Here is a 17,396-nt window from a genome sequence, read left to right as displayed (position 1 = left end):
AGACAAGTTCTTATGATAGTTTAGTATATTTAAATTATAACCAAACTTTGCATTCATAGTCAAATGTTTTCCAACTTCAAGCTTATAAATCACTCTTTAATGCTTATTTTTAGTTAGTGTTCTGTAGCTATATACAACTTCACCTTTTAACTCTAACATTAATCTTATTAGCTTAAATGATGCTTCTTTCTACATCAGGAAATATTGAAGTCAGAAGCCAGAAGCTCATGTCATGTAACTTGCTCTAATAAACTCTTTCTTCCTCCTACGCACCCATTTAACCTCTCATCTTAACACTAGTTCCCCTCTAGGACTTGAGCACTGCTAATGCTTAGTTACTTCATGGCCTGATGTGCAACATGGTTTCTAATCACTGAGTGGATTTTCTTTCTCTGAGTGAGGAAAAATTATAGAGGGGAGAATAGGAACTACTTCTACCAGTGGTTGTCCAGACCTTTTACTTTCATTATACAAGGCTCAACTTTCTCTTCAAAAAGAAAAATCTTTTACACATTCCTCCAAACTAAGATTCATCTACCTAGTAGGATAGAATATAGGAGGAAAATGGGGAAGAGAAGTATCAAATTTAAAGAAGTTGCTAAATTTTACTCTTGTTTGGCATTTTTACCCTTAGAAATTTCATTGTATTATGATATTCCTATTAATGAGGTATGTTGACACTGAGAGTAAATTGTAAGTCTTCCCTACATTATCATTAGATGTATTGTTCTTCAAATATTGGGTCAGAAGTAAGGAAGTAAAACAAATGAAAAATGAATATATCAGATAATGGTATATTTCTATACCATCACGGGAATATATTAACTAACATATTCAAACTAATAGACTCAATAACAACTAATAAACTCAAACAGTTTTGCCAAACTGAAAGCAGCACAAAGGAAAAGAAAGAACCTACATTTTGTGTAATTCATCTATAGAACCATCTAAATAAGTAAAACTGTCATAGACATACCAAGAAAACCCAGTGTCAGGCATGGGAGAACATCTTTTGTGTTTTTGGTCAAGGGATTCCAATAGACTCACCAAACAAAATGGGCTTTTTGACATTGCCCTTGATGCCTTGCAGGCGAGAAAAAGGAAGATGTGATTGCTGAAGACAGTACACACTGAGGAAAGATTAGGAGGACTCAGCCTGGATCTCGCATAGAAACTTCCTCCCTGAAACCAGCACTTATAACTTAGCCATCTACCTACAGCTCATGAGGATCTTAGAGGAAAACAGACTGCTGTCATTTTCCTAAACATCTACCATTATATCTACAGGTAAGAGTAGCTCTCACCCTTCATAGAAGTTCCATTTTGTAGCCGAAAAAGATTTAAAAAAAAAAAAAAAAACTGATCAAAATGTTGAGATCAACTGACCATAGACTGTGTCTCAATACAACCTCTATAGTATGGCTTAGAAAGATTGTAGAAGTGGGGAGGAAATACTGTAATAGCCAGAGGACCATTCTCTCTGTTGATGATAAACTCTTCTAAACAAACAAATAAATAAAAACAAGAGGGAGAGAGGGGAGAGTACAGGAACTAATTAATCAAAGTATTTTTGGAGATAGGGTCACTCTACATTGCTCTGGATGTTCTGGAACTTAATATGTAGACCAGGCTGGATTTGAACTCATAGAGATTTGCCTACCTCTGCCTCCAAGTGCTAGAATGAAAGGTATGCAACATCATGACAGCCCTGTTTTATAATTGATTTGGATTGTAGTGTTTGTCAAAATGTTGAATGAAACACATAAAATAATGCACATTTACTCAAATAAACTCTTTGTGATTAAACCAAAATAGGCAAAAAAAATGGTATTTGAGGGACCTATTATTTATTTAAGATATAAATATTTCTGAGATATCATATAATGATTTATATGTTTCATATGCAGAGTGTATTTGATTATATATTTTATATTTTAATATGTAAAAGGAATTCATGTTATACTCAGATTTGGCATCATATAATTCTATTTGTTTTCTATACCCACTCTGCTCAACATTTTCAAACAGGTAATTCTACACTACTTTAGTTTAAACATTCTGTTGTTTCTTCTTCAATCTGCAGAGTTTGATTTTATTTTTATTTTTTTCTATTTTAATATTATTTAAATTAATTTATACTTTTATTTTCTAAAACACAATCATAATCTGACTTTCATGATTATATGTAAAATGTCATTTAATTTCTATTACTTTTAATGCAGTATGCTACCTCAACATAATTTCCATTTTCTTTTTCACTTCTCTATCCTTAATCTTATTTAAGCATGATTTAACTGTCTATAATAAATACTCATGATCCAGAATTGAAAAACATGATCATCTCTTCTCTTCAGCCTTCCTTTCTTCCATTCTTTCCTCATTTCTAATGTTTTTATTTCTTCCTTTCTTTCATTTCTTTCTTATGCCTGTTTTATTATCATGTTAAAGTGCTGTGCATTGTGACATTTTTAGACATATATCATATTTTCATCATATTCATTCCTTATTATCCTAAGTCATCCATCTCTAGCCACCTTCCTCCTCTTCCCTAGCTCCTTCTACTTTCATTTTATCTCTTCCTTCCACTTCAGGAAGATCATATTTAATTGGTTTATGTATGTGGCTTATTTGCTTGATTAATGATCTCTTTGTCCATTTAATTTTTGCAAATGACATTATTTCATTATTCCTTAAATTTGAGTAATATTCTATTGCATATATATGCTTAGTTTTCTTCATCCCCTTATCTATTTTTGGACACCTAGACTGCTTTTATAACCTGACCTCTATGAATAGCTCTAGGATAAACATGGACATACATGTGTCTTGGTTGCAAGGTAATTTTGATAGCTATGGGAAAGATTCCCTGAGTGGTCTAAAGCTGATATTGTAGCCGGAAGTTTTCCTGTGTCCCACCCATCCCACAGCTTAGCTAGACAAGTAAACACACAGAGGCTTTTATTACTTACAAATTGTATGGTCTAATGGCTCAGACTTCTTGCTAGATAGCTTTCATAACTTAACCCATTTCTATTAATCTACAAATTGCCACATGGCTGTGGCTTACCAGTATTTTCACATCTTGCTTCTCTTTAGTGGTGCTAACATCGTCTTGCCATTTGTAGTTGGAAGTTTCTTGGGTCCCACCAAGCCCCCTCAGTCCCATGGCCCATTTATAGAATAATCACTCAGAAGCTTATATTAATTATAACTGCTCAGCCATTAGCTCAGTCATATTACTGACTAGCTCTTACACTTAAATTAACTCATAATTCTTATTTATGTTTAGCCACATGGCTTTGGTATATTTTTTCAGTTCTGCCTTGTCATCTTGCTTCTTCTGTGTCTGGCTAGCAACTCCTGACTCAGCCCTTCCCTCTTCCCAGAATTGTTGTTGTCTGTTCGCTCCACCTATACTTCCTGCTTGGCTACTGGCCAATCAGTGTTTTATTAAGTCAATGTACAATGGCATTATCCCACAGAATGATATGTCTACTAACTACACTTCATTTTAAAACTCCTTTGTCTTTTTACATTACTAATTATTACTGTGTCTTAGTTATGGTTTCTGTTGCTACAAATAGACACCATGACCTCAGCAACATTTATAAAGGAAAACGTGTAGTTGAGACTGGCTTATAGTTTCAGAGGTTTAAGTCCATTATCATCGTAGTAAGAAGCCCAACAGCATGCAGGGAAACATAATGCTGGAGAAGGGACTGATAATTCCACATTTTGACCTGCAGGCAAATGGAAGTGAACTGAGTCCTACACCAGGTGTAACTTGAGCATATTAGACCTCAAATCCTACCCCCATAGTGACATACTTCCTGCAACAAGGCCACACCCACCTCAACAGGGCAATAGCTCCTAATAGTACCACTCCCTATGGCCCAAGCTTTCAAAACATGAGTCTATGAGTGCCATATCCATTCAAACTACCACATTCTACTCCTTCCTCGCTGTAGGCTTGTAGCTACAAAATAGTGCAAAATGGAATTTTGTGAAGATACTTTGTTTGTGCTCTAACAAATAAAGCTTGCCTGAAGATCAGAGGACAGAGCTAGCCACTAGCTAACCATAGAGGCCAGGCAGTGGTGACACATGACTTCAATCCCAGTACTTGGGAAGAGGACACAGGAAGTAATATGGTTGGGCAGAAAGAGGGAGTAATAAGGCAGGGTGGAGACAGGAGCTTGACCCTTCCAGGCCGAGGAGTTGGCAAGGAAAGAAGTGGCTGTGGCTTATTCCTTTGTCTCTCTGATCTTTGAGCCTTTACCCCTGTATCTGACTCTGGGTTTTTTTTACTAAGACTAATTAGAATTCACACTACACGTTTTATTCAACTTCAAAAGTCCCCATAGTCTATCACAGTCTCAACAATGTTTAAAAGTCCAAAGTTCAATATCTTTTCTGAGATTCATGCAATCTCTTGACTGTAATCCTCTGTAAAATCAAAATCAAAAACAGATCACATACTTCTAACATATAATGGTACAGGATACATATTACAATTCCGAAATGGAGGAAAAGGAACACTGTGAGGAAATACTAAACCACAACAAGACCAACACCAGCAGTACAAACTCCAAACTCTGTATCTCCATGTCTGACATCAAAATGTTCTTCAGATCTCCAACTCCACTCAGCTTTGTTGACAGAAACACACTTCTTTCTCTTGGGCTGGTTCCACTCCTTGTTAATAGATGTCCTTGGAGGGTATCCCATGGCTCTGGCATCTCCAACATCTTGGGTTCTCCAAGGCAATCCAGGCTTCAACTTCACAGATTCACAAAATATCCTCTCTATGCTTCCATTCAGGGACACCCCGCACACATTCCTGGCCTCAGCGGCTTTCATTAGTCATGGAAGAAGATTCCATAACACCTCTCTTCTTTTCTTTGACTCTGAAGTTAGAATCACATGGCCCAAACTATCAAGTTTTACTGATTGCTGTGCTGAAACATAGACCCTTTGTTCAATTACATCTTCATTAGCTTACTATTTTTGATTCTTTCACTGTCAACTTGCTTGTTTTGGAACTTGCTCTGCAGACAAGGCTAGCCTCAAATTCAGCAATCCACAAGCCTCTGCCTTGAGTGCTGAGATTAATGGTGTGTATCACAACACCCAGCTCTAAGCTTTATTCCTTTTCACAAGCTGGGAATTTATCTGGGTGGGATTTTGTCCTGAAGTCACCACTCCCTTTATTTTATGTCTTAATCTGCTTTTCTCCTTGAACACAGGCTTTGTCTCCATTCCACTTTTTGGTGCTTGTTTTCTTCTCAATCTGTACATTTTTTTCTAATTTTACTTGCTCAGATTTTCCCTTTTCATTATGAATCTTCAATAGACTTAATACTAGTAATTACACAACAGTTCTGTACTAGGTAGGCTGTTTTGAAATTTTCTCCACCAACAGAACTAATCCCAAGCTCTTAACTTTAGCCTCAGGAAGACTTTTTGGACAAGGACGAAAAGAAGTCCCCTTCTTCACCAAAATATCACAAGAATGATATCTTGGCAACACACTAAAATTCTACTCTGAAACCTCTGTAACCAGGCCCCCACTGTTCAAATCTCCCTCAGTATCACTGTCCCATTTTCTACTTGTATGGCCCATTAAGCAACTCTTAAAGCATCCTACTGCTTTCCTAACCCAAACTCCTAAAGTCCAAATTCCATAAAACAAAAGTATGGTCAGGCTTATCATAACAATACCCTAGTCCCTGGTATCAACTTCTTTGGCTTAGAGTTTCAGAGGTTTAGTCCATTATTGCCATTGTGGGACCTGGGGACATGGAGGCAGAAATGGTGCTAGAGAAGGAGATGAGAGTTGCACACCTTGATCTGCAGACAACAGAAAGTAAACTGTCCACCACACTGACATAGCTTGAGCATATGAGTATGAGATCTCAAAGCTTGCCCTTATAGTGACAAACTTCCTTGAACAAGGCCATACCTACTCCAGCAAGGCAGCACCTCCTAATAATATCACTCCCTATCAGCCAAGCATTTAAACACGTGAGTCGATGGGGGCTATATCTATTCAAACCACCACACTCTCATTTTATATTTTCTTCACCATGTTACTCCTTTCAAATTTTTGCTAATGCCTTCCTAGTTATTTGTTAGTACCTGTGTGCATATTTGTATCACCATTCTCCTTCTGCCACCATAGAATGTATGCACGTGTATATATATATATATATATATATATATATATATATATATGTGTGTGTGTGTGTGTGTGTGTGTGTGTGTGTGTGTATATATATATATATAAAATCTCTGAGGATAGAAAACCATTAAAGTCATGGCCCATGACTGTCACTTTTTTTTTTTTTTTTTTTTTTTTTTTTTTTTTGGTTTTTCGAGACAGGGTTTCTCTGTGTAGCTTTGCGCCTTTCCTGGAACTCGCTTTGGAGACTAGGCTGGCCTCGAACTCACAGAGATCCGCCTGGCTCTGCCTCCCGAGTGCTGGGATTAAAGGCGTGCGCCACCACCGCCTGGCTGTCACTTTTAATATTTAGTTCAAATTAATTCATCAACTGTTCTTATAGAATTAATGGCTAATTAAATATTAGAATTGCTTTTTGACTTATATGGTTAGCCATTTAGATGGTGTAATTTCTGCAGATACATTTTAGAAGAATTTTTATATGATACAAGTAATGATACAGATAATGAAAAGACACTGTATGATACCAAATGCATTAGAATTTTTGTCTAAAGTGTTTTGTCTAAAGTGCATTCACAGATGATGAGTGAATTAGCATAATTTTTCTAATCACTTCTACAAGCATATGTAGATCAAACACTGCTGTATACATTGTAATCTATACAAATCTGCTTGCAATTTTATGAAAATGAAACTGAAATAAATAATAAAATAACCATATCTTACTATACTTCAGTTTTTAAGTTTTTGACTTTTTTGAAGTACAGATATTTTTAAATTTAAATATTGCTTGTTCAAGAGAGAAAATGTATTGTTTATGAGACACAATGTTATTTATATTTTGAAATACTTTTTTCCTGGCTAGGAATCAGTGATTACATTGACTTTCTGAGGTTAGGAGCCACTGAAACAGAACCAATTCCCAGCAGAGGATAACTTGCTGTCAGCACTGTTTAGCTCTTGTCCTAATCCTTGCTAAACCAGTTATTCTAATTAACATTTCAAACAAAGATCCCTGAGGAGAGGTTCAAAGCACAATTTACTACTGTTCTTCAAAAGGGAAACCCCTCTTCTGCCCTTCAGTAAACCCTTATTTTCATGGGCAAGATTTATCTAGCTGTCCTGAATATTCTTAAGAGCTAAGACTCAAATCTTCAGTCTCATATGTCCTGGGCACACAGTGAGCTGCTTGTTATAATCATCCTTTCTAAACTGAGAAGCAAGATAATTCAATCATAGTCAGTATTTTTTTAAAGAAATTTCTGTTTACTGCTAGAATGTAATTGGCTTTTTTAATTAGTGAGAACATATTAGACAGCATTGATATATATATGCATATATTATATACATGTATATATATGTGTGTATATATATATATATATATATATTTGTATTTTTACAAAGTGAATACTATCATACCAATGTTAAATTGAGAATTGTGAAAACAGGTGTTGTGTGTTTGTGTGTGTGTGTGTGTGTGTGTGTGTGTGTGTGTGTGTGTGTGTGTGTGCATGTGTGTGTGTGTATGTGCATTATAAAAATAAAGAGAACAGGCACAGTAAAGTGATAGTATTAGGATTGTGAAAATAACCTTCCCTCTGCTTCCGCTTTAAATGGCTGTCAACATTTCTCCTAGTTGTTCTTTCAAAAAAAAAAAAAAAAACAGAGAAAACCACAAGGAATTAGGCAAAAGCAAATGATTCTGAGTCTTCTGGGTGACTGAGAGTAATTTTGATAATTATAGAACCATTATCATGCTAAATGCCCTGCTCAAGAGGCTTTCAGACCCAGCATTTCTGAGCATGTAATGTATGAAGATCCATGACCACAATCAGCGAATGCTCAGTAATGTGCCCAGCAATACCTGTGATGATAAGTCAATTCATTATGAATATGCATTACTTCCCCAGTAATATTCTGTGCTCTCTTTTTTAGCAAAGGCAATGCTTGGGGGTTATTGTCATTGTTCTTATTTGTACAAGTAATAAATCTTCTCTTTCTCTTTTATGCTGAATCTGAATTCACCTATCAACAAACCCATTGCATTCAGTTTCACAATGAACAATCCAAACTCTATTAATAATAAATTAGATCTGTGAACTCAAGTTCAAACCCCTAAAAAGCCACATTTATGCTAAAGATTCTAAAAGGTTTAATGATAAATTAGAACTTCCTGATTACAGAGTTGAAATGTTGCTAATAAAAATCGAAACTTATCTCTGACTAGCTTTAATAGCCAATATTTAATATCTAACTCTTAGATACAGAAATATAGGTGTGCTTTGGAAACAATCAAGACTTTTCAGGGAATCTAAGGTCCTAGAATCTAGACTGCCACCAAACTACCCAAAGTCAATAATTTTGGGTTCTTTTGTGAATTCAAAGTATGAAATTCACAGACTTCAAAGAGTGAGAAAAAAGTTTATTGTACATTAAAGAGAGAGAGAGAGAGAGAGAGAGAGAGAGAGAGAGAGAGAGAGAGAGAGAGAGAGAGAGAGAGAGAGAATTATGGTACCGTTCAACTGCTTTTCTGGGGTCTTTTTAATGGATTTATGTTAGAAACACATAAGAAGTATGAGAGGGTGACTGATGTGGTCAGTCATTTGGCCCAAACAGATGTCCACGTGTCTCCTCTCTGTCTCAATCATGAACATATGTATAGCTTTTAGGCAGATATACATACTTAGGAGCTACCATAGAAACATAAACTTGAACTCTCTTCTGACATTTATGGATTCCAGCATGGACATTCTTGACACTGGTGTTTTTATGGTCCCTGCCCTATCTGTACAAATTCTATCTTCTGTTCTTATTGTCTTTACCTTTGTAACCCATATTTCATGCAGAAAAAAACAAAAGCAAAAAGCAAAAAAGACTCAAATTCCCTTTCAAGTCAAAAGACTTGAAATTCTGTTTGGATAAAACACTCTACAGGTTCACTCTTTTTATATTATGAAAAATTAGCAACACTTTAATTTCAAAAAGTGAACGTTTTACTATCCTGTATCCAAACAGTAGAATGGAGATACAAGAAAAATACTTCCAACTTTTCAATAAATATGAAACAATTGTATCCCAATATAAATGTATCTATAGCAGTTAGATTTGAGAGAAATGGGCTTTGTGCCTTAGCGTTTATAAATGAAACAACATAAATACCTAGAGATTAAGGCTAAAAAAGCTATAATGAGTTCTGTCATGACAGTGAAGTTCTGATGGTACATTTTCTGTTATTCTTTTCTGCCATGCTATCTGTGGTAGTCATGAGTCCTGACTTTCATTCATCCAAGTGATACTCATGATACTCAGCATCTTCACAGACATTAGAAGGATTAAAAAGCTTACTTTGTCTAAATGAGGAGAACAAGAAGGGAAAACAAACAAACAAACAGACAGTCAAAACCAGTTGTCAAGTTTAAGGCAGGGATCTTGACAACAGGCAAATATGCCTCTTCTTCATGACAACTGGTTCCATCTTAACTAGAAGCCAAGAACATCTTCTGGCTTGAGGTCAGAAATAATAAAAAATTAAACATATTGGTTTATGTATATTTTCTGTCTTTTTACATAGCAATTTAATGAACATAGCTTCCTGGGAGATATGGGTGAGGAGATACTTCATTGGCAAGGGAGAGTTGGCCACAAAACTGCAGTGAAGACATGTGGATTGAGGGTTACATCAAAATGTCTTAGATGTGATAGCTGCTCTGATCAATCATGCAGCCTCATGCCTCAACTCAGTAAAGATTTATTAATCTCTAGATAGAAAATTGCAGTGACAACATGCCCTTGGTGCTTGTTCTTGCTGGACTGGATTTCTGCTGGCTTCCTTTAATCCTTTCTGAACCTCACTTTTGGTTATCCATGAAATTCATTCTTGAGTGGATTTTGTGGTCATTGACTGATCAGAACTTGAAATCCCTGAGCTATTGTAATTTGAGGCAGGAAAGCTACTGAATACAAGGACTTCCCCTGATTCCCTCTTTTTATGGAGTTTACATTCAGAATATGATAATAATAATAAGGACACTGATTGAAACTATTCAATACTTTATTCTAAAATGAAAAATAAATGAATACATAAGAAAGAGAGAAATCCTTCCATGTTACATACATCATAGTTGTTAAAACACGGTTTCTGTAAGCTTTATTATTTCCTATTCTGGAAGATAGGAAGGCTTCTTTTGGCCTTTCTAAGTGGTAATTCACATATCATATTGTGCCCCAAATGTCAGTGGCAACGTTCCCTAGGTTGGGTCTCTGGAGTACATAAGCAGTGAGAATGAACTGAGCATTAACATTCTTTGCTCTTCTCTTCCTAATTGAATGCAATGTGACTGGCTACCAAAGTCCTGTCTCATTTACCTACACAGCATAATGTACTACGTTTAGAACTGTGAGTCAAAAATAAACCCTTCTTTCTTTAACTCACTTTGGTCAGAATGTTTAATCATAGCAAAAAAAAGTCACCAATAGACTAGATGGTGCAAGTCTGACAAAGGACTGAATATGAAGCTGAAGAAAAATGCTATAATGAGCATAAAGTAACACGAAAGCAAGAAAGGGACTTACTTGTGGTAGTAAGACAGAAGGCTGAGACAGAAAGCTTGAGGAGGAAGGTCAAAGAAAGTGAATATGCATGCAAATGTCACAAAACCATTACTGTCCTTGCTAATTATACTAGTAAGTTAATAAAGGAAAAGAACATGTAGATACAAAGCATTTGCACCACTGTAACTAAATTAACTATCTTCAAAATTTTATCTTTAAGTTTTGATGCTTTGTGCTATGTGGTAATTATAATTCAGGACGAACACTATTTAGCAACAAATCTAAACTTACGGCAATACATAATAGTATTAACAGCATTTGCTATTTGTGCAAATATACGCAATATACATAGACAAAATTATTAGTTTTGACACCAAGATATCACAATGTTTTATAAAAAATTCTTTCTCTTAAGCTTTTAAGATAAGACATTGCTACCAAAGGGAAAATGTTTAAGACAAGACAGTTTCCAAAATTTTAATGTACATAATTTGTATTTTCCCAAATAAAAAAAAGTTAAAAACATATTCATTGATAATTTGGGCAAAATTGTTTTAGATATTCAATTAATTCTGCTGTAGTAACTCTATATATGAAAATATTCAACTTAAGTAGAAGATTGCCTGTTTAATGCCCTTTCCTGTCTTCCATTCATAGAATATACTGTCACTATCAGTTTGGGGATAAATTATGGAAAGAGGTTTTTATGCTTATCTGAATGATTTATTAGAATACTGATTGGAAAAGTAAAACTGTTTGATAAAGTTATATATATTTGACTTCATTAAGGTCCTCAAATAAATGGCAAAATCTGAAATTGCCTTGAGCATAAAAAAAAAATCTAATACAACAATTTGATAAAACAACAGCAACACAACAAAATGCAGCTCTGGGCTAGCAGGATGATTCTGCAGCAGGCAAAGCACTTGATGCCCAAGCCTGATGGCCAGAGGTAATCCCTAAAACCCATGGTGGAAGGAAAGAACCCCTTCTTGAGTGTTGTCCTCTGCCTCTGCACCTGAGCTGTGGTGCATGTGTACCTGCACACATACTAATAGTCAAACAAAATTGAGAAAGCACTAGTGGCTCTCACAAACAAACACCTAGTTACAATGTATTTGATCTTACTTAAAAAAATTGTCTTTTTTTTGTGGGGAGGGTATTTTTCTTCTTCTTTTCTTTTATTACAAAGATTTTATTAGTTTTACATACCAACCACAGATCCCCCTCTCTTCCGTCCTCCTGCCCCGCAGCCTCCTCCCCAACCCACTCCCGATTCCCTCCTCCAACAAGGTAAGGCCTCTTATGCGGAGTCAACAGAGCCTGGTACATTCAGTTGAGGCAGGTCCAAGCAGCAGCCTAGAGCCCTCCCCCGGCTCTAGACTGCTGGAGGTGTCCTACCATAGGTAGTGGGCTCTAAAACACCAGCTCATGCACCAGAGGTGGATCCTGATCCTACTGCCAGGGGGCCCTTAAGCAGATCAAGCTACACAACTGTCTCACTATGCCGAGGGCCTAGTCTAGTCCCATGGAGGCCCTATAGCTATTTGTCTAAAGTTCATAGGTTCCCACTAGTTTGGTTTTGTTGTCTCTGTAGGTTCCTCATCATGATCTTGTTGCCCCTTTCTCACAGAATTCCTCTTTTCTCTCTTAGACTGGACTCCTAGAGCTTGGCCTGGTGCTTGGCTGTGGATCTCTGAGTTTGTTTCCATCAATTACTGGATGAAGGCTCTATGGTGACAGGGTATTCACCAATCTCATTACTGTGGTAAATCAGTTCAGGCACTTCTCCACTATTGCTAGTAGTCTAAACTGGGGTCACCTTTGTGGATTTCTGGGAACTTCCCTTGCTCCTGGTTTCTCCCTATCCCCGTGGTCTCCCTCTATCATGGTATGTCTTTCATAGCTCTCCCACTCCCTCCCAAAAATTGCCTTTATAAGGTTCATGTTTGCCTTTTCTGTTTACCTGACATAAATAGCAATTTTGCAAAAATAGTCTTTTTCAATATTCAGGAATTTTTTTTTATAAAATGTATGGAATGAAAAATGATGAAAAGTGAAAAGCATTAGTGATTTGGGCAAAAGAATTTTTAAACAGATACATGGCTGGTTAAAACAAATAAAAACATCAAAATTCTCTATTTCTGAAAATTGCCCTAACTTCTGTTAGGTAGTTTAAATTTGTCCTGTATGTGCCTTCACATGCAAATACAGTTTTATTTTATTCAAAATTATTTCTGTAAAAGACAAGTCAAACACAAACTCACATGCAAAGTGAGAGAGAGACAGAGATGGAGATAAGACAGAGACAGCAAGCAGAAAGACAGAGAGATAGAGACAGACAGAAACAGAGACCTTCTAAAGACAGTGTGAGAAAAAAAATTAAGAAACTTTAAACATCTTTAGGTCTGTATCTTTTTAAAATTCAACATTGGATATAAATTAAGATTTAGCAGAAATCATGAAGAAAGTAAATCAACTAAAAATTATAATTCAATTTTACTAGTAAAATTAGTAGAAAATATAAAATAAGAATAACTCAGTCTTACAATTTTTTCCTACAGGAAATCTTTAAAAGTATTTTTTTATTTACAGTTTTAAAACTATAAGGTATGTAAATAAAGGGGAGCTATGTCTTGATTAAGACTGTTAATGTTTGCTAATGATTAATCAGATGCTTAAACATATATTATGTCTAAATGAAAAGTATGTCTCAGGATTAAATACTTCTTTGTGAATTTGAGAATATATATATATATATATATATATATATATATAGTTTTGTTCTATTCTTCTAGCTAGTGTGGAGAAAACAAAATAAGACAACAACAACAAAACCCATCTGCCCTTCCTGGAAATTCAGTCATTTTAGGCCTACTTAACAGTATCTACTTCTAAGGGGGACTGTTTTGTCCTACTATCCAGGGAGAGTAAAGGTATATTTTTCTTCTAATGACCTAATCAAATGAGTTATACGTAATTACTTCCATAATACGGTTGAATATGTACATGTAAACCTAATAACATTTCCTAACACAATGTTCAGTAGTATGCAAATTTATATTTCCCAAAGGACTTTCCAACATGTAAATGTGAAAATTGTCCACTTATGAGAATTATAATAATTATGCTATGTATTATGAAACACATAAGCACACATTTTATGAAGTTTTATTTATTTAAATAAAATACATTGATACATTTGGGTTCAACTTTTCAAATAATTTCTATTTAGTCATGGTCTATCTTTGTGCTGACTTAATTGTTATCACCAGGGACCTCAGGTTTGGCTTGGCTAATGGATAGTCCTCCTGTAGTCACAGACGAGCATTGCTGGTACTAATTCTGTACTCATCAACCCATGTTAAATGACTCCTCAAATGATGTTGAGTCTTTGAAAAACATGTTGATTCAATGTTGAGCTGTACATCCATGTTGTAGTTCTCCTTACTTCAGCTATCATGGGAGGTATTTTCCAGCTTCTTCTATTAAAGAATAAACCAAGAAAAATATAAATCATACAGTAAAAGAATCAAATCATTTTCAGCTTCTGTTAGATCTATACGTATTGATGGCATTATATCTATCAATCAAAACTCATCCTTTATACTGGAGTGATCTATGAGTCTGTGGAAGGACATACACAGGCCATTAATAGAACAATGGATTATGAGAGAACATGTATAAACTATTACACACTGGAGTCCTTGGGGAGACAGATGTTAACCACTATCCACAAGTGTGTTTGGGAGTTTGTTTGCCAATTTTACGTACTGCAATTGCCAGGGATTCTGAAACCAATGCTAATGGATAGAGGATACTGCATCTAAAATAATTTAAGAAAAAAAATTATCATTTTAATCTAAAGTGAATATATTAATTTAACTAAAATTATCTCAAATACGATATGAAAACTATGATCCAGATTCAATTGGATATACTGCATCCTCAACCATTCCTAAATTGTACTTTCAAATTCCTTCACTGAGGATGCTTTTGAGGCCATATTATTGTCCTACTTATGTATAACATTGGTAACCTAACTATGAATAGTTTAGTCTTAAAATTTAAAAACATTTCAATAATCCTTAAACAGAAAAAAATACAACTATGTCATCAGACATCAACTCTCCTAATCCTTTTACAGTGTATCTTTTAACATAAACAAAACAATTTTTATAGTACCTTATTACTCAAATAAGGTTTTAGGTTTTTGATTCAAGTCTAATCACAAGTAATTTCTGACAGTGTATTTTTAACCAATTACAAATCATCTGTGCAAGATAATTGCGATATAAATGTTTATCAGCCAATCTGGTACCTTCATTCATAATTCATATTATAAAATTGACATTAAATGCTTCACTTCAAATGTAGACATAGAAAAATCTGATGAACATTTAATTATTTATAAATTTGCACTGCAATTCTTATATATAAAAGCATTTAAAAGAAATAATGGACAGATAAACACAAACAGGAATTTAAATTTGTGTTAAAAACATATTTACTGTCTCTTAATGGCCAAGCCATTATCCAAGTCCATGATTAAAAGATGTGGTGTCTAGACTAAACTACCACTTACTTGGAATAATCTTTTTCTCCACAGAACAGAATTAAATGGGTTGCAGAAAAATGGTTGTGAAGAAATTATATTTAGTCTACAGTCACTGTCTTGTGTCACAAGTGACTGCATATTGTGCTATCTTTCTGTGATCTATACAAACTTACATTCTCACATGCAGAAGATGGTTTCTTCATGGTAGATATGCCATAGATCTTATCATGCCTGTGTCTCTCTAGAATGATTATTTTCCTGTTTAATGGTATTCTAATGCAATTGTTGAATTCAAATCATACAAATGCATAACATAATATCAAAGAATGCAAAAACAAAATTATTTTATCAATTTATCAATACCAAAAATGGTACAGACACGTTATCTATGTGTATAGCAACCAATTGTGTACTCTTTGTAAGTAAATATAAAAGTAAAGGAATGTGGGGACAAAGTTTTTGAATGTGTTACTCAGTATCATCATTTGATATATGAATAATTAAGAATAGATTTAGACTCAGCAATAGGGTTTCTGTTATTGACAGATCATTGTAAAATTGAAAGTCATAACCATGTTGTTGGTTTTGTAATTTTTCTTTACACTTGTATTTTAACATATATGTCCAATCTATGTTGAAAAGTATTAAATGTATTACATTGCTTCATTTTAATTCAGAAGTAATGATGTACTTGTCTCCACAGTTAATGGTAGATTTGAGAGCTAAATAATGTTTGATGTGGAGTATATATTGAATATAAGAAAATATAATTTCCAGTATAAAAATCAAGATCAATAAGGAAGTGTAAAACATTGGCACCAGTAAAGTATGAAGGGAATTGAAGAATATTATGTTTTTCTTCAAATCATCACGATAAAGTCAATGGCTAGGAGGATAAATGAGATGAAGGTAGATTTGGTATTTGTTAACTCTTAGGGATATTTACATTCCCCAAAATCTTGCTGGTTCTGTTATGTTTACACTGTCTCTTTTATACTTATGCTTATCGGAATTTCTCATACTTGAGCCTCTAAATTAATTGACCTAAAAATTGAAAGTAGCAATATTTGCTTGAAGTCTTATTTTTAATGGGTGTAATGTAAAGTTTACCTTACTAGGAACATGTGTTTAATCTTTCTGAGGGGACCAGAAATACTTCAAACATGCTGTACTTAGCATAATTTTGCCAGACGACTTTTTCAGAGAAAGTCATTAAGAGAAGAAAATTAAGTGAAAATGTACTGGGACATAATGTGTGTTTCTATTCTTCTGGGAATATACAATATTATCATGCAGTAGATTATCCTTTCTTCTTTTCAGAAATCAGGGGTATTTTCTTTGAGTTATTGCATTTTCTGTTGGTTTCAGAGACCACAGGGCTGGAGAAAAAGATAATCAGCTTGATAATTGTATGTCCAATCATTTTCACAAATTCTCTTAAGCATACCACAATGATTTTCATGGATTTAAGGAAATAAAAATTCCAGGAAGCTACTCATTGGCTCCTTTGTAGGTTTAGAATTTGTTGTATCATGCTTACAGATGGACTTCACTATTTTAAATTATTTGAAGTACACTCTCATTTAATTCCTATAGAATAGTTCCCAGAATAAAAATCTTTAGTTAACTATTTGTAACTTTAAGAAATATTTATGTCTCAGACACATTTATAAACTATTAGTACCAATTAATTTCAATAATAAATTTTTTACTTGAAGTTTACTAAATTTTATCTCATTACATTTATCTTCATTTCTGTGTATATATACACACAAGATATTTTACAAAAGCAAATAAATAAAGTTACTATATATAAACTCATGTGTCTTTGGGTCTCCAAATTTATATATTCATGATAATCATTGAATGTATAATACATATTGAATTTTATTCTGTTGTATTACAGGTAGTTACTACTACTCTTACCTCTGTAGAGATGCCTCTGATCTTTGTATGGCTTACCTCTGGTTTTTATAACAATTTTTAAACAGGATTTTGATTGTGGAAGTTGAGGCCTAGATAAGTGGCGTTTTGTTAATGATGGAAAGTCCCTGTGATAACACCAGGTCTGTCTGAGAATGTGGTGCTCCTTCTTCAGTGCTCAGA

The sequence above is a fragment of the Peromyscus californicus genome, unplaced genomic scaffold (genome assembly GCF_007827085.1).
Source record: "Peromyscus californicus insignis strain IS unplaced genomic scaffold, ASM782708v3 Scaffold_16__1_contigs__length_79575227, whole genome shotgun sequence".
Lineage (NCBI taxonomy): Eukaryota > Metazoa > Chordata > Mammalia > Rodentia > Cricetidae > Peromyscus > Peromyscus californicus.
The sequence above is the reverse complement of the archived record's forward strand: the minus strand, read 5'-3'. Positions refer to the sequence as shown.